Consider the following 27,914-nt stretch of genomic DNA (forward strand, 5'->3'; position numbering starts at 1 on the left):
GTTGCTCTACAAATATTGATAAGTGTTCAGTACTCCAACTTTGTCCTGCAACAATGGGTCTCACTGGGGGGGGTTACATGGATGTTTATGTAACTTCTGCTGTCCTTGGATTATGTGTATAACGGGTTCATCTATTATGAAATAATTATAAAAATCTAAGTCAATAATTCTAGACTGCAAGCAATCAAATAAATTATTCCTTATAGTTGCAGTACAACATTTAATCCTGTCTGCATCTATCTTTTCATATACCTTAGCATCATTCAACGTGGTATACATAGATTCCCTGTAAAAATTATAATCCATGACAACTAACAATCCCCCCTTATCAGCAGGGCATATAGAGATGGATTGAGCATGACATAAATTTTCTAGTGCTGTTCTTTCATTTTTAGTCAAATTAACAAAATTCTTAGTTGTTGCTCTCTCATCATATAACTTGTAAATATCTTTTGAACAAGCTTTCTCAAAAGTTTCAACCACATTATTCCTTTTAGGTATATATGTACTATTTTTTCTAAATACCTTCAGGTCATTAGATGGTGCTATGTCCTTCCCAAACTGAATTTTCAACATTAAATTATGAGTGAATCTTTTTAATTCTTTTACATTCTCTGTTAAAGTCATTCTATTTGCAAATATAAATGTCATACCTTTGTTAAGTACATTGATTTCATCTGTAGTAAGTGTCCATCTAGATATATTCCATATCAGAGATGATTCTGTCCTTGCCACATTCTTTTTAGAGTTAACATGTGGTCGTCTTCCGTTGAGGCTTTCCATTTTTGACAGCCTCTGCTTTTTGATCATCCCCAAAAATTTGGGGTTCTAATGGGATAAGGTGTGTTAATTAAACTTTTGCCAGTTATCCTTCTTCCTGGCTGCATTCTGTATTGCCAAACTCTTTATTTCAGTAACATCTGCTGGGGCCGCAGAAATGCTAAGTAGAGAGGAACTATAATTAGTCTCTTTGGGCCATGCAAAAACACAGCCATTCACAAAATCATGTGAATCCCTTTGTATCTTCTTTTTCTTATAGGAAAGGAGTTGAAGTTCATATGCATTAATTATTTCAGTGATGTGGTCCACCTTTATATCGACTACATTGGGTAGATATTTTCCATACAGTTCAGTTTGCTGCTGGGTTATGTTGTGTAAAAGTAATTCCTCTTCTGGTTTGAAGAAATCTATAAGGAGATGCATATAAGTAAAACTCATCTCCAAATTTAGTTGTCACTTAGTAACCGTTTATATGTAGTGCCGTATGTGGGCATATTAAGTACTCTAAGCCCACGCAGAACTATATTTAAACTGATGCAAGCTTCAAAATAAAATCTTTGTATTTGGAGCCATTTCAGCTTATGTCATTATTATATTTTTATGTAATGCATAGTTGCTAAATGGAATATGTCATGACACTAGGGTGTTTTAGTACTTTAAAACTTTTGCAGGCTTAATTGCACTGACTTCTTTATTGATTGATGCTAATTTAAATAGTTGATGGTTATCTGTGATGATTGTCTGATGAAGCAGCTTATGGCTGCTAAAGTACTCACCTTTTACTCTGTTCTTTAAAGATTTTATGATTTTATGTGCCGTGGTCTGGAGCCTTCTCTTTTTTATTTTTGCATTTTCATTTTGTTGCTGAAGTATCCATTTGCCTGCACTACTATCTGGTTTTGGACTGTTATTTCTTGAGGATATATTTGCTACCTTGTCACTGAATTTGTTAATTTAGCTTGTTTTCCTACTTTAGTCAGCAAAAGATGGGCACATCCTTGGTATTTGGGCAGAGGTGATTGTGGCAGGACAGGAGCATGACATTTTGGTACCCCAGCAACAGTCTTAGTCACTGTGTCAGTCACTGTGATGGGTAGGCAAACATCTTGAGGGCTATACATTATAGAACCCCACAGTAGCATAGCATCTAAGATTTGCTGGGTTGTCAGTTTTAACTAGAACTTTGACTGGTTTTTAGTTTGTCACATTCTCCTTCACCCTCCCTTTTTATATTTTTGTTGTTCCCTATGTTAATCCTGTCTATTTTTCATGTTCCACTATGGTCCAGTCAATTAAGGAAAGATGGCTTCATCTGTTGCAGGAGGCTCAAGGCTTGCTATATGACTTAGAAACAGTGGGGACAGCTAAGCAGAGCCAAAATTCCAAGAATAGCCCACAACTGACTGTGGAAGAGGGTGCAGCTGAAGGACCAGCCCTGGCTAAGAAGGCTTGCCAGAAGGCCAGTAGAGATGCCTCTGCCCAAAGGGTCACCCCTTTCTGCCCATCCAAAGCATTAGAAGTACAAGGTAACATCTCTGTTTGATCAGCGGGGCTTAGTATTATTGGTTGAAGTCAATCTTCTGAAGATTGTTTATATGAGATTATAAATTCTTTGCCAGAAGAGGGGAGGGTTAGATTGCTTGACTTAGCCTAAAAAGAAGCTTTGCTGCCTCTGCAGCCCCGGGTTCTGGAGACAATATTGATACTGATGCTCACCAAGTTGCTCAACCATCCTCACCCAACTTGCGTACGGGGTCCAAAGAGGTCAGTGGTTCAGAGAGGGAGGTCCTACCTCACCAGGATTATTGTATTTCCTAATTCTTGGCCCCCATGGCAACGCTTAGCATCTCAGGTTCCACTTCTCCATGTTCTCACATTATAGCACATGTTATCATCAAGATCAAAGACCAGATTATCAAAAGAGAGCTTGCAGATATCTTCAACCTAGTGGACAATGAGGAAATTAAGCATATCCTGGATGCCAATAATATGTCCAGCAAGGACTTGATGGCAGTCTTAGCAACCATCAGGAAGAAGGTGTCAACCAGGACACCAGTCAGGAACTGAGATACTTTGTCACTGGCTTTGTTATGTTTATGGGGATGATCATCAAGAAGGACACCAGTTAGGCCTTGCCTTTAGTAAATTACCTTGTGGCCATAAGGGAAGCCCATCATGCAAAATGTGGCTTCTTTTTAGCTGAACTATGATCTGCATTTTAGGAAACTGAAAGCTCTCAATAAGTCCCTCAGGTGGGAGTCAAGGCATACTGACATATGCAGATGGCTAACAGGATTTATGGAGGAGTTAATGCAAAGGATACAAAGTTTTTCTGGCCATCAACCATAGTAAATGTATTTGGCTTCCTTGCAAATACTTCTACTTGTGTTCAGGATGTGGGAATGGTCACCCTACATCCAGGTGCTGGGGGTTAGTTGCTAGGAACAGGCATGTTTTTTATCACTTCTCAGGCAGAAGGAGAGATTGGGGGGAGCAACACCTCCTTTCGGCCTAAGCCACCTTTTCTTGGACACGGGGGAAGGGCTATTACAGAGGACTGGAATGTACCACGATGGACTCATTCACCCATTTGCCTAGATAGATTATACTACCTATTGTCAGATTATGCAGATCAGAGTTCAGCAGTCATTCTTCTTAAAGGGTTTTACAAAGGCTTTCCTATTCATTCCACAGCCCTGTTAGAGTCTAAGTTAGTTAATTATCTGTCATCCATCAAAGGACATGAACATATTGCTGCTATGTTGATAGTAAATGAGCAATGGCCTGGCAGTTTAATCAGCTGCTTTTCCACCCCCCCCCCATGGTCTGCTTTTAAATTCCCTCATTGGACTGGTCCCCAAGAAACATGAGGGTGAATTCAGGTTAATTCATCATCTGTCCCACCCAGCAGGTGGTTCAGTCAATGATTTTGACAACAAGCTGAACAAGGTATTCTGCTCCTCTTTGGACCAGGTAGTGGAGGTCATTATGGGCTATTCTGATTCCTGGCTCTGCGAGATAGATATACAATCCACTTTCTGTCTTCTTCCTGTGTGGCAAGAAGGGTGTTCTTATTTAGATTTTCAGTTTGACGCTAAAATACTGCAATGCTAGTGGGGTGCTTTGTAGCTTGTATGATATTCAAACTATTTAGCACAGCTTTATATTGGTGCTGGCAAGTGTGAGCATCCTACCAGTCAGCAGTCGACTACTAGATGATTTTCTGATAGTGGGTGAGGGTCAGAATGATGCTTTAAAGGGCATGTCTATTTTTAAAAGGCTTTGTTCCTAGTTACGGGTAGTGTTGGCCAGCAATAAATCAGAAAAGACCAAGCACAGTCTTGACTTTTCTGGCTTTGGAAGTCGATACCATTGATAATTCATTCAAGCTTCCTTTGCCCAAACTTCAACAAGTCCGTCAGTTACTTTGAAGATTTCTGAGTTCCAGCAAAGTTCGTGCAGGAGACATTATGCAGCTACACAGGTTGCTAAACTTTGCTTGCAGGGCAGTCTCTCCAGACAGGACTTTTCTGTGGTCTGTTTATGACTTGTTGAAGGGTAACAGACCCAAGCACTACTTTGTGTTGTTGACCAGATGTGTCAAGGATGACCTTTCACTCTAGTTCACATTCTTGAGCCAATTAAATGGAGTTTCCTTTTGGCAGTCCCCTTGGACTACTTCCACTGACCTTGAGATTTTCACTGATGCAGCATGGGAATCTGGTATGATGGGGTTATTTCCTAGGCAGCTGGTTTGCTGAAAGGTGGCTAGTGAGCTGGTCCAAGGAGAGGAGGAGAGACATTATGTTTTCGGAATGTTTCCCATTTGGGTGGCAGTTTTGGTATAGAAGGACAGGTTACATAATAGGAGGATCATTTTTTACTCATACAATATAGACCCACGGTGGTGGTGCTGCGGTAGCGTTGTCGCCTCACAGTAAGATGCTGTCTGGTTCGATTCTCAGCTAGAGCGTCTTCTGCATGGAGACGTGTGAATGGGCGTACCTTTGCTGAAGGTTGTGCGTCAAGGCTGGTAACTCAGCATGTAAAAATCAACTACCAAACATTAGCGGACCGGAGTTCCGCTGTGGCGACCCCCTAACTGGGAAAAGCCAAAAGACACAACAACAACAACAATATATTGGTGGTGCACAGTCTCAATAAACATTCTTCCAGGTCCATGTGAGTCCACTCAGTTATCAGACTTTTAGTTTTGCTTAGTCTGGAGATTAATTTGTCATTCTCATGTGTTCACGTCCCTGATCATTTTAACCCTATAGCTGACAGTCTCTCCCATTTTCAGTTTACCTAGTTCCACCAGCTGGCCAAGCCTTCAGATTCAAGGGGCACTCAGTTCCTGCAGGGGTCTGGCTAATTGGAGACTAGCATTATCGCTTTTGGCCAGCACTTGGGCCAGCAATACTAGGAAGGCATGCTCATCATTCCTTCAGGTTTTCAAGGTTTTCTACAGGTCTTTGGTCTCTGGTCCCAGGACATGAGGGGGTGCATTTGTTACTTCAATATTTAGTGGCCCCGTTTGCTGCAGAAGATACACCTAAAACTCAGAGTGCACCTTGCAGCTTTAGGATGGCGGGAGCATTTTTTGGGCTTTCAGGCTGTGTCAGACCAATGGGTTATTGGTAGGGTACTCAAGAGCCTTGAGAATATTTGGGGGCTTTCCTGAGATTCCAGAAAGCCAATTGGGAGCCAACTCCTTCCTCCTGTTATTCGAGGTCTCCATAAGATACTGGGTGATTTTCATGTTTGTTACAATAGCAGCTTTGTTCATGTCCTTGCACGTAGGTGCCTTCCATGCCGGGTCTATATTAGAATGCCGAAACCTCACTTATGCGAATCCTGAAAGGCCGACACATACGCAGCGAACCGCAAGAACAACAAACTTCCTTAAGCATGAAATACAAAATATCGAATTGCCATAATTGGCCAACTCCTCCGCCCGCTGCATACTGCCTACCCAAACAAAAGAAATATGAATGTATTACTATATATGTACTTAGTTTAACCCGCAACCTAACCCTAAGGTCAGTAACTATTGCACATTTACGTTAGGGAGCTATACCAGATAAGAGAATCTGCTACTGACGTTTTACCTCACTAAACATGGTGTGGACAAGTATGGCAATTCGGTATTTTGAATTTTGCACTTAAGGACGTTCGGTGTTCATGTGGTTCGCTGTTTATGTGTTGGCCTTTTGGGATTTGCGTGAGGTTTCATCATTCTAATATAGACCCTTCCATGCCAATGAACCACTCCTTTACCTTTGCTGGGAGGACCTTATCATCCACAGTGATTTTATCCTGATCTGGCTAAAGAAATCTAAGAACAATCAATCTGGGAAAGGTCAGGAGGTGCATTTAGACAAGGCTCAGGGGATGACCATTAGCCCAGTGCATTAGGTCAGACTGCAACATAATATTACTTTCACAAAGAAAAGGTCAGGCCTGTTTTTCTTGTGGGAATAGGGTAGGCCTTTTGACCTGATGGAGATCAATTTATTTTTTGGGAAGGCCATGGTAGGGCAAGGAATTTATCCACAAGGTCACTACCCCATTTTTTCTAGATATGTAGTACCTCTGACTTGGCCATGGAAGGGCATTCTGTCAAGGTCATTCAAAGAACAGGAAGGTGGGCGTCTGCAGCCTTTTTGTCTTACATGAGGTATTCATTTTTATTTCTGTTGCAGGGAAACAAGTCCTTTAGCTCTTGGGGCAGTCTTTTATTGAGAGAGCCACAATCGGAGCCTTGGACTGCCAGGCTGTTCATTCAAGTTCTTTTGATCATATCAGTTGTACAGTTCATTCTTTTGACTTCCCTGACCTCTGCTGATTTCAGTTCTGGGAAATCTGGTATAAGATTACCATGGAGGAAGCCTTACCCGGAATTGTGGTAATTCACCTCTGGGGTAATGGTTTAGCTCAGGCTCCTAAAAAATCCTGTTTGCCAGAATTCTGTTTGATAATCATCAGTTATGGCAGTTGTATCTGAATTTGTTTTTGTTCTGGTCTGTAAATATCCTGATATTTCACTGGAAAGTCGTCAGATGGTCTAATGCTATTAAGAGAGCCAGGCGTTTCTTCAACCATAGAGTTCAGTTGGCTGCTGGTCAAACTGGTTTCCATGTGACTCAGAACAGAGATCTTGACAGGCCGGAGCCTGGTTTTTATGATTTTCACAATGTTCACTTTAATAACATAGTTTTTGATTTGTTTAATTTGGCTATTGTTTTTCTATTGAAGAGTTTTTCAAAGTTTAACTTGGCTCCTCCCATGTCCCACATTCTCCTTTTCGAGGCCAGCTGTTGGGGTGTGAATGGCATGACACATGCCAGATTAGCAGCCGCCTTATGGCTTCACCCCCCACCCTTGTTTTCCCCCACTCTTGTTCAGTGTCCTCGGCTCTCCTCAAGTTGGACCTAAATGTGACCAGTGGCCACATCAAGGGGTATGTGGCTTGTAAGGATGAGTTAGAATTGTTTGCCACCAGGTCCAAGGTAGCTTGGAATAAACACTCGTTTTTTCCTTTAGTGGCAGCCACAACAGATGGGGTATGCCAACTGGCATGAGACAATGATTTAATGGTTATTGGTTTTATATGTATCATCTGAAGTATTGTGGCATCTGGTTGTCAGTGGTTATTATATAACAAAAGTTCGCAAAGTCAATGTTGTGTGTTTTCTGACTTGCCTCAATGGACAACAATGACTTACCTATAACAGTGCATTGTCCACAAGCTCATGAGTTGTCATCAGTGGGTGTAACGAGGTGTGCTCCCTGTATAAGGGAGTTCTACTCTGCTTGCCAGGTCCTTCAGCAGGCATGCCGACCCTCCCTCCCAACCCTCAATCTCAGGGTCAGGTGGTGGCTTACAGCTTCACCCCCTCCCTTATTTTCCCTCCTGTTCTTCTTCAGTTGCCTCAACTCTCCTCAAGTTGGAACCAGATTTGACCAGGGGCCACATCAAGAGCTATGTGGCTTGTAAGGATGAGTTAGATGTATTTACCACCAGGTCTGAAATAGTTTGGAATACACACCCGATTTTCTGTAGTGGAAGACGGAACAGGCAGGGTTATGCCAACCAGCTTGAGGTAATGGTTTAATGGTTATTGTTTATATATGTTGCATCTGAATTACTGTGGCATCATTATTGGTTGTCAATGGCTGTTGTACAACAAAAGGTTGCCAAGTCAATGTGGTCTAGTTTCTAACTCGGCTCAGTGGACAAGCTATATTAGACGGATTCTGCCTTAAAGACACTTTGTTGGCAGCAAAGTTTTCATCTGGATGAAAAATCTCTGGAGTTAAAGGTGCAAGCTATCCTTGGCAAAGCAAATTCAGCTGTGAAGCAGTTTCTCCCATACTGACTCCTTTTGAAATAGTCACCTTTTCTTTATACCTCGGCACCATTCTTGCTGAAGTTATGATTCCACTCAGTACCAGAGTCTTTCCTTCACTGGTGACATACACAGACAGCTCAGAAAAGTCTCAATGCATACCCATCAGTGTGATGTACACCAGGTCCTTTATACCCATATGGGCCGCAAGTGTGTTGTAGTCATACTTGTTCATCTTTTGTCTTGTGGGCACTTGAGATATCAAAGATCTTGGCTCCTGAAGAATAACTCACATTCAACTTATTTTTGTCCAGCATTCTGAGAGTAGAGTTGGTGTGTCTTCCTATAGGGTCACCAATCACCAGTGCAGTTTTGTTAGTACAGGGTTTAAGTATACTTGATTTGGAATGAGATTTTTCAGTTATAGATATGGCAGTATGTCATGTGTTTTTTAATTTCCACTGAGATCTAGCCTTGGCTGAACTTGGAGACTTAGGCAATGACTTTTTTACAGCATCAGCATATTATTTTTTTCACGTATCTGTGTGGGGTGCTGTAGAGGTGTGTGATGCCAACAGGTTGTGCATTTATTGTGAGAGATGCTTCCATCTTAGTTAAATATTTGCATTTCTCACAGGTATTTTGTGATGGGGTAAGTAGTAGTTCACACTGTCCATGAGCATCTGCTGGTACACTGCCTGAGTACACAAAGTGCCAAGAGACTATCAACTAAAGGAAGACAAGCTGGTTGACCTTCAATTTAGTCCAAATGTGTAGAAAATTCGGAAAATAAGACTTATTTTGTGCTATTTAGTTTGCTGAATTCATCTGTTTTTTTTTTTTTCTTTTTTGTTGTTGTTCTTAATGAATTATTATGATTACAAAAAATGTACATGCTTCTTTTCCTTGATAGATTCTTCTGAGTACAGAATATCATATATTAGTAAGTACCTAAAATGCAGTATAATAGTTAACTATTGGAGGTATTCTACTAAGGTAGAAACAGCTTACAGTGACTTAACTTAGTCCTAAATGAAGAGGTCACACTTGTAGCACAGCCTGCTAATGGATAACATTCTTCTTAAGTGAGTAAAACTATCATGTATTCTATGATGTAGTTCTTCAATGAAGGAATGTCACTAGCACGTCATTAGAATACACTGGTGAACCCCCTCCTACTCAATCTGAGTTTATCACTGGCTTTGCCTAAGAGGTATGGCACATAGCAGTGGTGATGACACTTTACAAGGGTGGCCTCAGCATGGAATCCAGAAACTACAGACCCATTGTCCTACCAGCCCCATCTCTAAGGTCACTGAATATGTTATAACTGACATCATAAACTACAATATTAAAAATACTATAAGACTTGACCCCCATCAGTTTGGGTTTGTCAAGGGTATATCTTTTCTAGTGAATCTATTTCTAAGAGAGTGACACGTGACACAACCTGATGACAGCATATCTTGACATCATCAAACTATTTGACACTAAAACACATCCTAACATAATTAACATGCTAAATGTGCCCCAAGCTGATCCCTGTGTAGTTAGTTGGAGAAAAACTGCTAAGTGATAGAAATCACATGGTGAGAGTGTCAGGTGCAATCTAAGATTATGGTATAAACAACACCCCACTTTAAAATAAAGATGATGTAAGATACCTTAGAACATGGGTAAATAAATCCCTCTCTTTTAATCATGATGTTGTTACAGTGGTTAGGAAATCTAACCACCTGGCATAGCTGATCATAAAGAATATTACCACTAGATCCAAAGGAGTCCTTATCCCTGTATATTATACACTTTGAGATATATATCGTATTAGACATACTAGGAAGTTGGAGACACCTCAGAGGTTCCTTTCTTAAATACCCTTTTCAATCATTTTTTTTTATTTCAATTCCATACAAATTTGATGATTAAATAGCCAACTCTTTGGTTATTTATTCAATGTAAAAATACATGCTAATTTCACATAATCTCCTGCATAACCCTTCCCCACACCACATCACCAGGGTAGAAAAAAAGGCAATTAATCATTTCACTTATTTAATAGTTATTCAAGACATCCATATAGCCACCCACAAACCGTTTTTTACCATTTTTGAACATGGGATTGAGGTGTCACTGAAACAGTCTCAATCATCTGGATCCAAGGTTTATACCACTGGGTGGCTAGCTCTACCATGGTTGTTCTTCCGCACCATGCAGTCAAATGCATACTCATACCTATGGCCAATTTAGAGTGTCCAATCCACCTATCACATGTCTTTGGAATGTGGGAGGAACATTGAGCACCCGGAGCAAACCCACATGAACACTGGGAGGACATGCAGACTCTGCACAGAAGGCATTCCAGCAGAGAATCAAACCAGGAAACCTTTTACTGTGAGGTAACAATGCTATCCACTGTGCCACTGTGCAATATCCACCAACTATCTAGTGGAAAATGAAAAGTCAAACTTTGCAGAAATTTGTTGATTCCAGTGCATCAAAAGAAGTCTTTTGGTAACCATAGTAGGAACAGAAATAATCTTGGAAATTTCAGATTCCATTTTTGGAAAGATACACAAAATCCAGAGACTAAACAGAACTGTACACTTATTATTAATAATTAAATTAACCAAATATTTAATTTCCCCCCACCCAAACAGGACCACCACACATGGTACAATTTTTTAATTTCTCCACACCCATGCAAGCAGAATCCAGATGTTAAATATTTCAGTTCGTATGGAATCAAATATACTCTATAGTAAGTCTTCTGCTGTATCTCTCAGTTTCTAAATTATCTAAAATGAACTTTATATCTTTTCCATAAAGCTAGAAAGTTCATAATTCTCATTCCTATAGAGGTTTCTTGATTCCACTTTCCTATATTTTAGGAGAAATTGAAAGGTTTGGGATACTAATCTAGATTTGTTGACTGTTGTTGGGGATGAACCACATTTTGCTTACAAGACTGGTAGAAACATTAAGGGTTATTTAGAGAAAAAGAGAGTAGGAACAACTAACTTCCCAAATAAGATTAAAGGTACAAACAAATATGAAAGGTGCAGTTACTGTAAAGGCACTTTAGTGGGAAATAACAAATAACATTTCTTTTGGCACCAGTAATGAGACTATTGTCTATCTAAGGAATGGGAATTGTCTAACACAGTGGGTTGTTTACATAAAAAAATTGCTCAGCCTGTGAAGCATTTTATGTTGATAAGACTGACAGAAATTTGAACAAATGTATTTACTAGTACAAATATGATATTAAAAACCAAAACACTAATAATGCTTTATATAAGCACATTTTAAAATGTACTAAATGTACTGGTTCTAAATTTGGCAATTTGGACACAGTAGGAATATATTTTAGGGGTGGTAATTGGGAAAGAGAGCTTGAATATAAGGAGTTAATATTGAAGATTAAATTAAATGCATTAAATTAAACGCAACTACTTATCTGGGCATTAATGAGTGTACCTCAATACTACTTCTCTCAACTGTTAAAAGGCTTGGAGCATTTTACGGGACCACGTGTGTTTCATGTGCACTTTCTTATAACATCCTTAGTATTAGATGCAGTGCCCTTACATATGAGATGCACAATGTAGAAGGCTTTCCTTACTACTGTCGACACATGGTGATCAAAGTCTAGACTGCTATCAACCTATGTCCCCAAATCTTGCACAATTGGGTTTGAGTTTAGGGGAGTGCTTTCATCATTGTAATTTGCAGGGGTTCCTCTTTGCAAAAGGGGTAATAATGAACTTTTTTGCATTTAGTTTTAGTCCATGGCTTTGGCACCAGCCATTTGTCTGTGTTAGCCTCTTTTGTAATATGTTAACATCTTTTGGGAACTCAAAGATTCCACCCAGTTTGCAATCATCATCAAACTTGGTAAGCATTGCAACTGGCCATCTACTTTTACCTGGACCTCCAAGAAATAGATTCCAATCAGTAGAGGGCCCAGCACAGATTTTTGTGGTATGCCACTGGTAACGGTTTACTGGTTAATGTGGAATCCCAGCTTTGACAGTATGTGTTCTGTCAGTGAGTCAGTTTGCTACCCATACAATGATATATGGGTTAATTCCCAGCTGGCTGAATGTCTCAATGATACCTGAGTTGGGGATTGTGTCAAAAGCCTTGGTTAATTAAAGATAGGGAGTGTGTACTGTTTTTACTTCATCCAGGGTTTTAGTGATATTTTCAAAGAACTCCACCAGGTTCAGTAAGCATGATCTACAATTAATGAAGCCAAACTAAGTCAGGTCAAGAGTTTGAGGGTCACCTATGTCTTTGTTGATAAGGTCTATGATGATTCTTTCCATGACCTTGCAGATAAGGCTGGTTAAACTTATGTGTCTATAGTTCCCTGGTTAGTTGATGGACCCCCTTTGTTCATGGGGATTACTGTTGCTGTTCTCCACTCTGCTAGAACAAAGCCAATATTCAGGCTGAAGTTAAAGAGAGTGCCAAGTGGTTCCACTAGGTCTTGCTTTAGATTTAGTAAGCAGACTGAGATGTTATCTAGTCCCATAGAGGCTGTGTTTTTGGCCTTGAAGAGAGGGGATATGACCTGCTCTTTGGAGATACTAAGTAGAGGACTGGTGTCAGGTATTCTTTGAGGTAGGATGGGTGGGGATAGGAAGGTGAAGCTTGCACCAAATCTATCAACTAGCAGGTTGGCAATTTTCTCAGGGTCACTATGAGAGGTACCGTCTACTATCACACATAGCTGAGCATTCCCTTTTAGATTTCGGATGTAATTAAAGAAAGCATTATGATTATCCTTAGCTAGGGATGCTAATTTAACTTTGTAGCTAGCTTTAGGGGACTTTACAAGATAGTTGATTTGCTTGTTCAAGCTGTGGAAGAAATTCCTCTTCTGCTGAGTAAGTTACCTCTTGTTCTTAGACATCAGTTTCTTCCTTTTGTTATACAACTTATTTATACTTGAGGTCTGCCAAGGTGGTCTGTTTTTTTGGGATGACCTGGTTTTGATCCAGTCCAATACAGCCAAGTCTATACAGTTGTTTAGGGGGTTATGCAGGGCATTTGTGTACTCCTCTGCATAGGAGTCATTGTTGGCTGCGTTGGCATGGGATTTGAAACTTTTTATACCATCACTTAGTAGGCTGTAGTTTGCTTTGAAGAATTTTTTTTGCACCTGTGGGGGTGTCAGTTCTGATTGTCACTTCGAATGAGACAAATTTATGGCCTGACGTTACCTGGGAGGGCAACACACAGGGGGGTAGTGCAGTGACCCCCTCCATGTCAGTGTGTACTATCGAGGACATTTGAGCCCTTTGTGGGGGTGGAGACTAGATGTTCCAGGACATTTGTATTGACAATGTCCAGGAAGCTCAGGGTGAGCATGTTTGTGGTCATGTATGTCACCTAGTCGATGGAAGGATAGTCGGAATCTCCCATGACCAAAGTGCTTAGCTGTACAGTGAGTGACTCTAGTAACTCCAGGTAGACGCTGTGCTTCTCTTGGTTCATGGAGGGGGACTTGTACCTAGCAATGATGTGATAGGGTGTTTTACCTATAGTTAGTTTGACCGGGAGTAGCCCAAGAGAGTCATACTGTTTAACCAGTCTCTAGGTATAGTTAGCTTTAATGAAGACAGATACACCTCCACCTTTGGTTATTTCATGCTCAGTTTGCAATCTGAATGTCTGGAAGGCATTGTAGCCTTGCATGATCAGTGCACTCTCTGGGGCCTTGAACCATGTCTCAGTGATTGCACAGACATCGGCATCTTTCAAGGTGAGGAGTGCTTCCAGGGAGTGCAGTTTCCTGTTTAGGCTCCTAGCATTAAGCAGCACAACCTTGAGTCTGTCTCAAGTGGATTTGTTTATGTCAGAAATTTTGTTGTTTTTACATTGCCTAAAAAAGGCACTATGGGGGCGGCAAGCACATTTACTACTGTCTGAAAGCCTAGAGGAAATAGGTGAAGACAATCTCTGGCAAAGCAATGTGGTCTGTCAACCATACCTTCCCAGGCTGATAGATACTTGATCCCCCGGATTGACATTAGAAGCTAAGAAAATTGTTGAAGTCAATCATTTTTTGTCTATATTGTAGCATCATTTGGGGTGAAGGTGGAATGTTGTTTAAAGATAAGGACATACCTTCCTGGGACACATAATTTGAAAGTTCAGTCACGTCTCTCTTCATATAGTCCAGAGAGGTACATCTCAACTCATTCACCCCAACATGTACTACGACAGAGTCATAAGGGTAATTGTTGTTGTGACTTGAGTGCGTGTGTAATTTGACAGATCATGGCACCTGACAGGCAGCTGACCATGACCTTCTCCTTGTCCAGTCTGGTGAGGGGGACATCTGTGTTTCTCACTATAGAGTCACCTATGACCAGAACATTTAGTTTTGAGGTGTTTTGCTTTATGGGCTTATTTGCTGGGACACTGGTGTGTGTTTTGATATGTGTACTGGATTCTATTTGCTTTGCAGTATGTACAAGTGGTTTGCTTTTGGGAGGTCTCTGATCTTTTGGTAAGCTTCTATTGAGTACCTTCGCACATGTGGGGTTATGTGTTGTGACCTTGTTTTGTGTGAGAGGTAATGTGTGTGTGTGCTGACAAGGAATCAAGTCAAAGAGAAAAGCAAATCAATGCAAACAAGAAAACATTAGAAATAACCAAACATAAACACAGCAATTTTGTTGTTAGGTAGGAGCTGAGGCAAATATTTAGCAGAAAAGTTTAAATACAGAACAGCTGAGACAATAAATATTATAAAAGCTTTGATATATGACTTTTGAAATCTTAATGAGTAGGAGTACAACATTCTGAAGAGTATGGGCTAAAAAAGTTGACAATGAAATGGGATAGTATAGTGGTGGGAGACAGTTTATTCAGGAGTGGAACATGAGCAGAACCAAGATTTAGATAAAGAACTCTTTTAGTGTGAGTTTGAATAAGTGATGGTTTGAGTTCTATCTAATGGACAGAGGTGGTATGAAGTTCCAACCTTTGGCTATAAAGTATGAGTGGAAGCTGTGTCCAGGGGATTGGTTTGGATTGTGGACGGCTGAGGAATTGCTTGACATTTGATTGGAGATGTTTGTGATTGCTGATGAGTATATCACTGTCAGGGCAGGCTGATGGTTTATAAATATTATATGTAATAAGAGGTTGCAAATAAGTTAGAATGATTGGGAAATGTGAGTTTGCATGCAAGGTAGTGGTGGGTATAATGGTTGCATAAGCTGCAAATGTTGTGAATTTATTATAGCATACTTCAAGTTCAGCTTTTAGAGAGGGTTATATGTTGGGGAGGGTTGACACTCTATATAGTAGTGAAGGAAATAAGTACATTATAACAAGGGCAGCTTTAGTGCAGGTGTTCAGAAAGTGGATGTGTCTATACAGCATTCGAATGTTTTGGTGTTTTTTATATTATTTTGAACATTAAGCTCAAATTTGAGATTGTCACCTGTTATCCATCTTACAATCTTATTCCTTTTGTTTGGGAGACTACTTTCTATTTAGTATTGTTCCATGATAATTGGGTTTTTTTTAGAATGATTTTTTGAAGTCAATAGTTGAGCATTAGTAAGTCGAGTTTCTGTGAATGTAAAGATGTCTTGTAAAGTTAGTTGAAGATGTAACAGGTCATTGGAGGAGCAAGTGTAGAGTCAGCTGCATATTAAGTGAGAGGCTTGACCAGAGGGTGTGTGAAGATTGTAGAAGAAGATGTTAAAGGGCAGGGAACCAAGTACCGAGCATTGTAAAACAACCATGGTATTAGGTAGCTCTGGAGAAAGAGTGCCTTGCCATTTTACAGATTGATACCTATTAAGACAGGAAGCTGTAGAACCATTTGTGTGTGGTAGGTGAAAAGCCAATATTGGACAGATGTATGAGTTTGTAGTGAGACTCCAATGTCAAAAGCCTTAGAGAGAATACTAAAGAGCAGAGAAATTTGCCTGAGTCCCTGGCTTCATTTACAGGTCCATGAAACATTGTAGGGCAGAGATTTTGCTGTTGGCAGGCTGGAAGCCATGTTGAGTAGTGGGTTATGAGTTGGTTTTGATGGATGTATTAGTGAAGTTGTTTGTGTATGCTCTTTTCTGGGATGTTTTACATAGATGACAATATTGCATTTGATTTAGAATTGGATACATCAGTTAAATTAGCACCTTTATGCTGGGGGTATGTGACTTTTTCCATAGGAAAGGAGCATACGCTTCAAAAATAGATCTGTTGATTAAGATACTTACTTTTCAGGCTTTTGCCCCAGTTGTTATTCTAAGGTATTCCAGTGGAGGTTGTCAGCAGAGGTGGAACAGGTTTGAGCTTAACAAGATTTTGTTTATAATAACAGTGGGGACATATGTTAGGATAAAGGAGGGAGGATTTAAAGTGATTAGTTTTTTTCCAGTTTGAATAGAAGTTGTTATACTAAAGGAGGGAGAATTTGTATTAATGGACTGTTTGTTGAAAGCTTAGATAGAGTGTGAAAGGGGACCTGCAGGGAGTGTAGGTGGTAGTGGTAGATGACAGGTGTTGTGAGGGGGTTGCTGTGGGAAGTAGAATGAGAATTGGAAGATGTTAGAGGTGATGGTCATGAGGAAGGAGGTGAGTTTTTGGTTGGGGTGGATATGCCTTCAATAAGTGTTGAATATTGCTGTAGTTTTCTATAGGGGGCTGTTAGGAGATGGGCTGGGTTCTTTTTTTGATCCAGGACTCATCTGAGAACTTTTGGGAATTATTTTTATTGTTGGTTTGGAGGAGTGAGTAAAATTGTTTGTCATCATTATTTACTTGTTTTGTTTTTTAACCTGGTTATGCAGTCACCAGAAAATTTGAATGAGCTATTTTGTTTTGTGTCTTTTTCATTCCTTCCATGCTTTGTCACTATTGATCATTATGTTTTTGCTTTGTGGAGAAAGCCAAGGAGAATTATTGGGCATTTCTCCTTGTATATATAGAAGAGTAAAGCTATTTAGATTGTTTAGAAATATTTTACTGAAGTTATTAACAGCCTCATCTAATGGGAGTATTTTAATGTTGACCAGGTTATGGCTTTTAATATAGAGAGATCATGTGTCATTCTAAATTCATGTGTTTTAACCAGATGAGTGATGAGTGTACGGTTGTAAGCAGGAAGGTGGTCACTTAGAGAGTCTAGAACAGTTCCTACAGAACTGAATTTACTTCCATCAGAAGCCATCATCCAATCAAGAATTGTGCCTTTGTCATGGGTTCTATTATATCTGATTGAACTTTTTATAAATTGGGCAAACCCAAAAAGGCTTATGCTTGAGGATGGATAGTCGAGAGTCTGGTTCAGCCAGTTAAGGTTAACATTGCAAAATATGGTAGCTTCCTTAGTAAATGAAATCATCCCTTCCCTTCATAGGTTCATAGGTTCATAAGTTGATACTAGGCTATCTGCCCTAAGGCATTTATAAGCCTAGCCAGAGTGTGTTTGGCTTTCACCAGCCTTTTAGATTAGTTGACTGTGCCTCTGTATAGTAGGTCACAGAAGATAGCCCTTTTAAGGTTAGTTTACTGTGCCTCTGTCTAGTAGGGACACAGAAGAGATCCCAGAGGTAAACCTATGATCTCCCATCCACTTGTCAAGATTCTCTTGAAGAGGGTCATTGAGGGGCTCTGCCTAACATGGATTGGGATTTTGTTCCAGAGTGAGGGGAGCCTCTGGGATATGAATATGTCCCTCCAGCATGTCCTATTTATTTCTTTGCTGAGGTTTACGTCCCTGGAGTGTGTAGCAATAAGGGATTTGGATTTCCTGAGGTGGAGCATGTCCATTAATTCTGGGTTGGACATGGCTTTATACGTCAGGCACAGATCGCCTATGAGTAGGCAGTAAGCAACTGAGTAGAGCTGGAGTTTCTTTAGCCTAACTGCATAGGGCATCTGTTTGAGTCCATTGATCCTCTTGGTGAGGTACTTTTGGGGTCTTTCCAGTTGCTGCAAGTGTCGGGTAAGGTACATCCCAAATGGGGCATTGTATTCAATTATGGGCCTAATGAGTGATGAGTAGAGGGGCACAATGACCTCTCTTGATCTAGATGTGAACCCTTTCGTGATAAGGTGGGCTATATAGAAGGTCTTTCTAACCACTTTGGCAATGTGATTGTCAAAGGAGAGATTACTATCTACATGGGTCCCCAAATCCCTAATTACTTCTTCCATACTTAATGGATTACCACCTATGTGGTAATTTGTGGGCACTTTGTTTTTCCCATAGGGGATGACTATGCACTTTTTGGCATTTAGCTTTAGGCCATGGCTCTGGCACCAGTTATCCGTCTCTGTGAGACCCTTTTGAAGAATGCTTGTGTCAGTCGGCAAGTCGATTATGACACCCAGTTTGCAGTCATCTGAGAACTTGGTCAGCCATAGTCCTCCTGTGTTAGCCTGTACCTCAGAGAAATATATACTGAACAAGAGAAGTCCCAGGACTGAGCCTTGTGAGATGCCGCTTATAACTGGTTTAGAGTCTGACGTGGCACCTGCAATTCCGACCATGTGGGTTCTATCCCTGAGCCAGTTTGGAACCCATCTTGTGACATAGGGGTTGATATTTAAGCTGGTGAGCTTATTTACGATGCCCGAGTGGGGTATTGTGTCGAAGGCTTTTGCGAGGTCCAGGTAGGCTGTGTGGACCACCTTCCCTTCATCGATGGCCTTGGTGACTGTTTCAAAGAAGTCGACCAGGTTCAAGAGGCAAGATCTGCCCTTAACAAAGCCGAATTGGGTAGGATCCAGTGTTTGGAGGTTCCCAATGTCTCTGTTTATGAGTTCCATGATGATACGCTCCATAGCTTTGCAGACCAGGCTAGTCAGGCTTATAGGGCGATAGTTTCTGGGGTCCGTTATAATACCACCTTTGTGGAGTGGGACCACTGTTGATGTATGCCATTCCTTGGGTACATATCCTGTAGTAAGGCTGAGATTGAACAGTCACTTTATGTGAGGGTTCAGTTCTTCTTGGAGCTCATGTAAGTAGCAGCCCGGAACACTGTCCTGTCCCATTGATCCTGTGTTTTTTGCTTTGGAGAGGGCAGCTCTCACCTGTGCATCTGTGATGTCAGGGAGGCTACACTCTGTTGGGATAGACATTTGCTCTTTTGGGGTTTGCACTGAACCTGTCTGCCAGGATGTTGGCAATGTCTGCGGGTTCAGTGTATTTTTTGTCATTTTGCACTAACTCAGAGCATATCTGGGAGTTGCCACCCAGGTTCCTGACATAACTGAAGAAGGCCTTGTGATTATCTTTAGCATCTTGTGCAATTTTTCTTTCAATGCTGGCCTTAGATGAATTTATGAGGGAAAGTAGTTTCTTGCTAGTACTGATCAGAAATGCCTTCCCTTTTTGGGACTTTGCTCTATCATGTAGTAGCTTCCTCCTTCTTTTGTATAGCTAATTTATGGCTGGGGTCCACCAGACAGGTCTCCTGCCTTTGGAGGAGTGAGTCTTGGTTTTATTTGGGATAGCACGATCAATGCATTCCTGTAGGTGTCCATAGAATGCGTTTGTAAAGGATTCTGCAGTTTGGGCCGTATTTTCCACTGGCCTGGGGGCTTTGAAGGATTCCACCTCAGTTTTGAGAAGTGTGATGTTTGCTTTTGAGAAGTTCTTCACCGTGGTTTCCTTGGCTGGGGGTGGGGACGGGATATGGATGTCCAGTGAGATTAATTTATGGTCAGATCTTACCAATGAGGGGTATACCTCTAGTATGGGACATAGAGTCCCCATCTTGGTGATGATCAGGTCCAATATGATTTCCCCTCATGTGTGAGTGGTGACCAGTTGTTCCATAGCATTTGAGTTTATAAATTCCAGGAACCATTGGGCGAGGGTGTTGGAGCTTGAGTAGTGCTCCCAGTCTCTGTTTGGGTAGTTGAAGTCACCCAATATAATGGTGTTTGGACAGACCTTCATATTCTACATTGTTCTCAGGAAAGCTGAGTGGGGTTCCTGAGTTTGGGAAGGTGGTCTGTAGCAGGCTACAAACTGAAAGGCAGTTTTGCCTACTGTTAGTTGCATGTGGATGGTCTCTGATGCTTCGTGCAGTGCCATTAACCTGGAGGTGTGGGTATCTTTGATGAATATGGATACTCCCCCTCCTTTTGTGGTTCGGTCTGAGTTTTGGGGCTGAAAAGCATGGCATGAGGTATAACCTGGTAGTGCTGGGGTGCTCTCAGGAGCTTTGAACTAGGTTTCTGTTACTGCACAAATATTGATATTCTCCATACTGAGGAGAGCCTTGAGCACGTGCATCTTGAGGTTTAGACTTCTGGCATTGAGCAGCATTACCCTTAGTTTCTTTTTCCTTGTGTTGTCTATGGAGGTGGGTTTGTCTTTTGAGCCTTGCCTAAAAAGGCACTATGGGGGTGGCAAGAGCCTTAGCCAGTATCTGAAAGCCTAGGGGTGACAGGTGCAAGCCATCCCTAGCAAAGCAACGTGGCTTGTCGAGCATGCCATCCCAGGCTGACAGAGACTGGATCCCCTTTGAATGACATCAATACTTTAACCAATTGTTAAAATTGATCAGTTTGTCTTTATACTGTGGCATCATTCTTGGTGAGGTAAGATGCTACTCAAGGTCAGGGTCATACCGGCCTGGGCTACATAATCAGAGAGCTCCTCTATGTCTCTTTTCATGTAGTCCAGGGAGGTACATCTCAGGTCATTCATACCAGCATGGTCCAGGGAGGTACATCTCAGGTCATTCACACCAGCATGGACAATGATGGAGTCATATTTGTACTTGCTTTGGAGTGACCTGAGTGCTTGTGTTATGTGGCAGATCCTGGCACCTGACAGACAGCTTACAGTGACCTTCTCCTTGTTCAGCCTGGTGAGTGGGACTACAGTGTGTCTGACAATAGAGTCACCTATTACAAGTGTATTAGGTGTGTTGTTTAGCCTTAAGGGCTGTGACTGTGTGGCACACTGACTTTGTGAATTATGTGATACGTGGGTATTGTTGTGGGGTAGCGGTTGCTTGGATGTCTGCTTTGGAGGTCTCTGCTGCTTTGGCAGATTTTTATTTAGAGCCTCTGAGTATGTTTTTGTGTGTTTATGTGTTTGGTTTGCTGTTGCGATAGGTCTATGTGAGACTGGATTTGTGGTGTGTGTGATTACCTTCTCCTCCTGACTGACTGCACCAGTACTAGGTTGAGAGAGCTCAGCCTCCAGTTTGGCTATATAATTGCATCTCTCACATATATTTGAGCTTGTTGGGAGGAGGAGAGGGTGGTCTGTGTACATAAGGCAGTTGTAACATTGCTTCAGGATTCCCAGATTCACCAGCTGGACTGGAGAGTAAACCCAAGACTGACTTTTGGACATGTCAGAATAGTATAAGGAACTACTTTTTGACTGATCAAAAAGGACTAATAGGGAGCCAAGTACTTAAAGGGAGTATAAGAGGGTGTAATGCTTTAGTTTATTAGTGCTTACTTATAAGATTACTTATACGAGCAACTGCAGGGCTTTAGAATGAAAATAGGGTGCTTACTTTGAGATTTAGAACAGTTCTAAGGGAAAAAGTGAGAAGCAGACTTTGTGGAGCCGGGAATAGTTTAAACCCGTTTAAGCGGTGCTGCCCGATGCTACGCTATGCGCAAAATCTTGCAAAACCACGCAAATGCGGGTTTTAAAGCAGGGAAACTGAAAGAGATAGGAATTGACCCAAAACAGCAAATAAACTACTAGTTTCATGCTGAGACCACTCCTCCAGGGACAGATAGGCTGCTCAAAGCTCCCCACTCTCACTGGTGAACAGAGAAGCTTCCTCCTATCCAAGTAAGGATATGGGCAACACAGGAAATTATACCACAGTCCGGAATTCAGCAAAACCTGAAAACTGGACTAATCTAGTTCAGCAAAGGCGGGAAAAGAGAATATTTTTTTTTGTTTTTGTTTTTTTCAGGAAACAGCAGAAAAACACACAGAAAACACTGTAAATGCTATAAACAGGCTAGCGTACCTTAGTATGTAGTCTACAACAGTTATACAACACAAAAACACAAAAGCAAAATAAAATAAAAAAAAAAAAAAAAAAAAAAAGCGCAAATGCAATTTAAACTTTTTTTTAAACAGATCAGTTAGAAATTCACTTTTTAGGTTTTTAGGTGCAGTCTGAGCAAAAAAAAAAAAAAAAAAAAAAAAAAAAATAAATCTGGTCTCTAGTCTCTCTTGCTTCTCTGTTGCCTACACCATGAGGTGAGAGGAGGAGAACTGGAGCATTGGTGCAACAAAAAAAAATGAATTCATGGGTTTTCAAACCCTTCTCCTACTCCACACTCCCTAGGTCCCTAAGATCCAAAAACAAAAATCAACTCACACTGTTAAAAAACCCAAACTCAGTAGGAGAGCCCATATTCATGTATCTATCTAAAACTTTGGAACAATCTTCCACACTCTATCCTAACAACTCTTCCACAGCCCTTTTCAAGAATGTGCTCAAATTCCACTTAAATTTGCAATGGCTTTGTCCTTGTTCTAATCCAGACTAACACCCCCACCCTTACCCCCCCACCTAGACTCTTAACCCAACTCTACTACCACCACTACTAACCACAGTCAGAATTAGCTAGTTGTCTTTACATACTTTAAAATCTTGTCTGACAACTTTGTTACTAATATTATAAATGACAAGAAACTATTTTAACTTACATTTACTGTATATACTGTTGATACTTAATATCTTGTTATTGTATTAAAGCCAACAACCTGTAATGTTGTTTACTATTTCTGTAACTTTGTATCTCTATTTATCATGTACATGATGTGGAGCTTTTCTCCTCAGGCATCCGCTGAAAAGGACCTGCGTCCAGTTGGAATTTCCTGGTAAATAAATAAATAATAAATAAATTTAGCAGATATGGCTGAGAGTATCTATTCCAGTATGGCTATATTGTTGCCAGGGGAATAGATAGTGACATAAGGCAAAGGTTTCAAGTCTTATTTATGTTTATGAAAACGATACATATTTCAGCCTGTTAGAATTTTGGGATAGATTTAGAGTATGAGTTGACTATGTACGTATGAGTTTGGATATAGTAAGGCTATTCCACTTGCTTTCTTTAGAAGACTATTGACTCTGATTATATTATAGCCCTTAGGGTTGCGAGTCTCTATCGCTTATGCTAGATTTGAGATAGGTTTTGGTAATGGCTAGGATGTCTGAAGTAGACTGTGATATGAAGGCATGTAGTTCAGCAATTTTGTTACAGATGCTTTAGATGATAAGATTCATTTTTTTAGGTTGAACAGAAGACATGAGAGATGATGAGATTAAGATGAAATGGGGTTAGATGTTACTGCAGGAGGATTATCAGAGGTGGGGTTATGAGGTTGAGAAGAGAGGTTTTGTAAGTCAGAGGTCGAGAAATGGGTTGAGCTGAGAATAGGGGGTGGCTGTGACATCTTGTGAAATGCATGCGATTTTGTGGAGGACATAATTTAATCTGCATTATGAGGCTGGTTAAGAAGACCTGGGATTTGGTGGCTGTCACCACACTAAACAATTTTAGAGGCATACAATTGTGATATAATATCTGTTTCAATTTTTCACTGGGGAAGTTGAATGCTATAGATTGTGATATGGCAGTGTAGTATGTTGTGTTTAAAGTATAGCCAAGGAACTAGGTTGTATAAGGAAGGATAAATGCCATGGTAGCTTTTGATAAAATTATAGTAGGACCTTGGGGTGGTAGTAGTAGGGATGTTGTTTAGTGCTGTTAGGGAATGATACATTGTGTTATAGTCTAGGAGAAAGAGAATGATAGTATGGTAGGAAATAACATGGTTAAGGCTGTGTAGGTCAAAGAGGAAGGCTAAGGTGTAAACTATGAAGAGTATGAGATATAGAAGAATTATGGAAAGTGAATAGTGCATCTTGAATTTATGGCTGGGTAGGGAGGAATTGTACATGTTTTAAATGAAAAAGAAAAGATGATGGGGAAAAAGAAGGAATAAAGGAAAGTTTAGTTATGTCAAGCAGGTAGTAGATGTAGTAGTTTGTAAAATATGAGATTTAGGGAAGAGAAGTGGCAGAAACATGGAAGTAAGTGTTTTGGATATAGAAGTGGGAGGATTCTGAGTAGTGTGGCTGGAGTTTAGAAAGGTGTATATATGATAGATTGCATGGTGGTAGTGATAGATGAGGGGTGACTAATGTTGGAGTTAGGGCAAGTATGGAAGAAGTGTAAGAAATGGGGGGGGTGAGGTGGACTTGAACACAGCCAGAAAAATATAGTGTGCCAGTAAGTAAAGATAATAAACTATTCCAAGGGAGTGCTTATTTTACATTTCTTATTGAAGCAGACTGTGGTTTTGTCATTACAAAATTAAGTACTCGGTCAGGTTATAGAAATAAAGAGAGGAAAAGGCTTTAAAAGAGTAAGTAAAACTGTATATTTTTATATTAGTATATGTGTTTCTTTACAAGGGCACTGGCTTCTGTTTACGATATAGTATGGAAGAGAAATGAAATTAATGGGACCAGAAACCTAGTACAGGTGGGTAGGGGGTCACTAGATCACTGTAAAAAACAACTGCAATATTTATTTGCCTAATTAAATAAATATAATCTGTAGAAACACACAAAACCTACATAAAATAATGTCCTTGCAGAGCAGCATTAGCTATTAGGGTCTGTTAATTGTGATTTCTCTGAAGATGGCAGCAGCGGTTTGGTGTTTTAAGGGTAGCAGTTTGTTTCCTGGTATGTTTTTGTGGGATGCAGTTTGAAATCAAAGGCTGAAAAAAAGACAGAGAAAAAATGAAAGAAATGGATTAGTTAAGTTAATTCAAAACATTTTGAGAAAAGAGAGGGCTGAACATCTTGAATTACAACTATAATTGCAAAGACTACCAGGATTAACATGTTGTAGAAAATGATCTTGTGTAGATAAAGCATTTGAAATTCTCATAAAATGTTTATAAAATATTAAAAATCCTCTAAAATATTATTTGAATCTAAAGTAATCCAGTTTGGAATTTTAATGTTATGAATAAATAAAGATTACTTGTCCTAGTATAATAGCTTGTAAATAAAGACCCTACCCACAATTTTTCATCAAAGTAAACAGATTTCCTAAATGTACATGTGCTGATTGCAACATGCTATTCTGATATTCTGATATTGAATTTCATTTAATATCTCTAATTTACAACTGACATAATTTTCATAATTTACATTTTTCAAAGTTTAAATCAGTTGCAATTGTATTGTTAACAGTTTCATAATGTTTTTCCTCTTGAATTTTAACCTATTTGATGATTGTATTAATAGAACAAAAATAAATGCATTGAATGTTGCCCATTGGTTGGGAAAAGGCTTTATGTCTGTTTTGTTGAATGTCCCAAATTTTTTGATAATCCTCAAAATTTTGTCTTTATATACTTCCCATACTTCTTAATCAAGGTAACATTTCTAAGATGATTGGATGGGTAATTCATATGTAAATCTGGTTTTATAGGAGAGTATCCAATATGATTCTTGGTTTATTACCACTTCTTTCCCAAAATATAATGGAAAATATGACTGGAAAAAATAGTCCAGTCTGGCTAATTTCCTATTTTTTTAATCCAAATATGTATAACCTCACTGCAACAGATTTCTAAAGATCACAAAAACTCAGCTGAAAACAAGTTAAAAAAATCTTGCAATTTTGCTTCATTACCCTTATATTTAACTTTTTTAACCTTTAAATTAACATTGAAATTGCCTATAATTTATATATATATATATATATATATATATATATATATATATATATATATTTTTTTTTTTTTTTCTTTTAAGACTTTTTTAATTAAGAGCTTTAAACCATAGTTTAAATCTAGCAGAAATTATGAATACCTATTAAACAGGGCATATATACAGCCCAAAATAAAGTTATATTTCTTATATTCCAATTTCAATAAAAGCATTTTTATTATTGTCCAGAAATCTGTTGACAATCTTTATTTCAGAGTTTTTAATCAAAAGCAACACCCTACTGGTTAATTAACAGAAAAATGTATAAAGACTTGTGTAAAGGCCTTATATTGCCTAAGACTATAATGTTTATTACTGGCTAAATTATTTATTGAAGACATGAAAGATCTGTTTCTATTTCTTCAAGAAATTTTAAAACTTGCCATTTTTAATTAGTGGTTTAATTAATTTATATTTAATGAAACAATACTCAATTATTATAAAATTGAAAAAAACGAAATAGAAACCCATAACTTTATATTTATTCCTAATTATTTTATGTGCCCCCCCAACAAAACAAAGCAGAAAGAAAGAAAAGGAAAAGAAAATGTCTAAATAAATATAAGCCACTGTCATTAAGTAAATATCCCATGTTTTTGATTTCTCCAGATAAGGCAGCATATTAATTACAACCAGTCCCTTCTCTATATCTTGAAAGCTAGAAATCTTTCATGTAAGTCCTTTACAAAAACACCAAAAATAGCTGGGTAAATATATTTGTAGATATTTATTTTTTCCATAACAAATCTCTTAAATTTATCTCCTCTTAATGAAGATAACTGGGGAAGTCTTGTAGTACTATTATTCTTGACTGATGAAATGTAATATCTCATTCTGCTGAAATAATTGGAAATTTCACTGTGATTGAGCTTGTTGTCTTTGCCTTTCTAGAAAATCTAAAGATCTAAACTTTTGCACAATCAATTAATCAACAAAAGTCAGAAGCTGAACAGAAAACCAAAAGTTGTAAACAGCTGAAAATAAACAAAGTAAAAATCAAGATTTTACGCAGATTTTGCACAGATTAATGCAGTTCTAAGCAAACCACCAAATTAAATGGTATACCTTAATAGTAATGCTGACAGTTAACATGGGTTTAAGGCTATGAGCTGTTAAAGGGCTAATTTTGGATTTTAATTCACCCTGGCCACTGTTTGCTTACTGCATGACACCGAGTAAGTAAATTAGCTGGACAGTGTTCCTGAGGTGACCCCAAGAAAAGTCCAGTTTGATCAGTATCACACATTGGCAAACAAGTACAGATGAAGATCCTAGTAATTACTTAACTCCAGAGTTAGCATACTTAGCTTAGTAAAAATAAGAATTAAAAAAAAATCTGCAAATGTGTCTGAGATGAACCTAGAGACATCTGAAGTTTATTCTGTTCATTGCCTTCCTCTCTGTTTTCATTTGGATCTCACTATCCTACATAACATGATTTGTTTTGATCCATTGTGCATCAGAAAATGGTTGTGCAGTCCAAGTTTCACTACAGACCTGTAGCTTCATTAAGAACCCCATTGCTTAAGAGCTGTGGTCTAAAGGTTCTGTTTCTGCAATCATGAAAAATGCAATTCAGAGACATTAGCCACAATGAGAAAAGACCTCACTATCAGCTAATTTACAAGTCTAGATTGCACATTACTACCCCAAGGGCAAATCAGCATTTTCCTGTGTTAGTCACCACTGGCAGCCTATAATTAGTTCACAGAGACACCCACATTCTCTCTTATACACACACACACACACACACACACACACACACACACACACACACACACACACACACACACACACATACTCTGATATACCAATTACTTGTCTCTGTGTTGACAGAGCACACACTAACATACCAGTTACATGTCCCTGCATTGTTAGAACACACACTGACATAACAATTGCTTGTCTCTGTGTTGTTAAAACACACACTGGTGTTCCAATTAATTGTCCACATATTGACAGAACATCCTTTTTCTGTCTTCTGATTTTTGTTCCAGCTCTGATA

At 39.4% G+C, this 27,914-nt stretch overlaps 1 pseudogene; it reads left to right on the top strand.

Annotated features, from left to right (window-relative positions):
• The first annotated feature begins 2,059 nt into the window (after positions 1–2,059).
• The window catches only part of LOC122814244, a 65,514-nt pseudogene continuing 39,659 nt past the window's right edge, over positions 2,060–27,914 (top strand).

The sequence above is a fragment of the Protopterus annectens genome, chromosome 10.part0 (assembly GCF_019279795.1).
Source record: "Protopterus annectens isolate FY-2018-M chromosome 10.part0, PAN1.0, whole genome shotgun sequence".
NCBI classification, from domain to species: Eukaryota; Metazoa; Chordata; order Ceratodontiformes; family Protopteridae; genus Protopterus; species Protopterus annectens.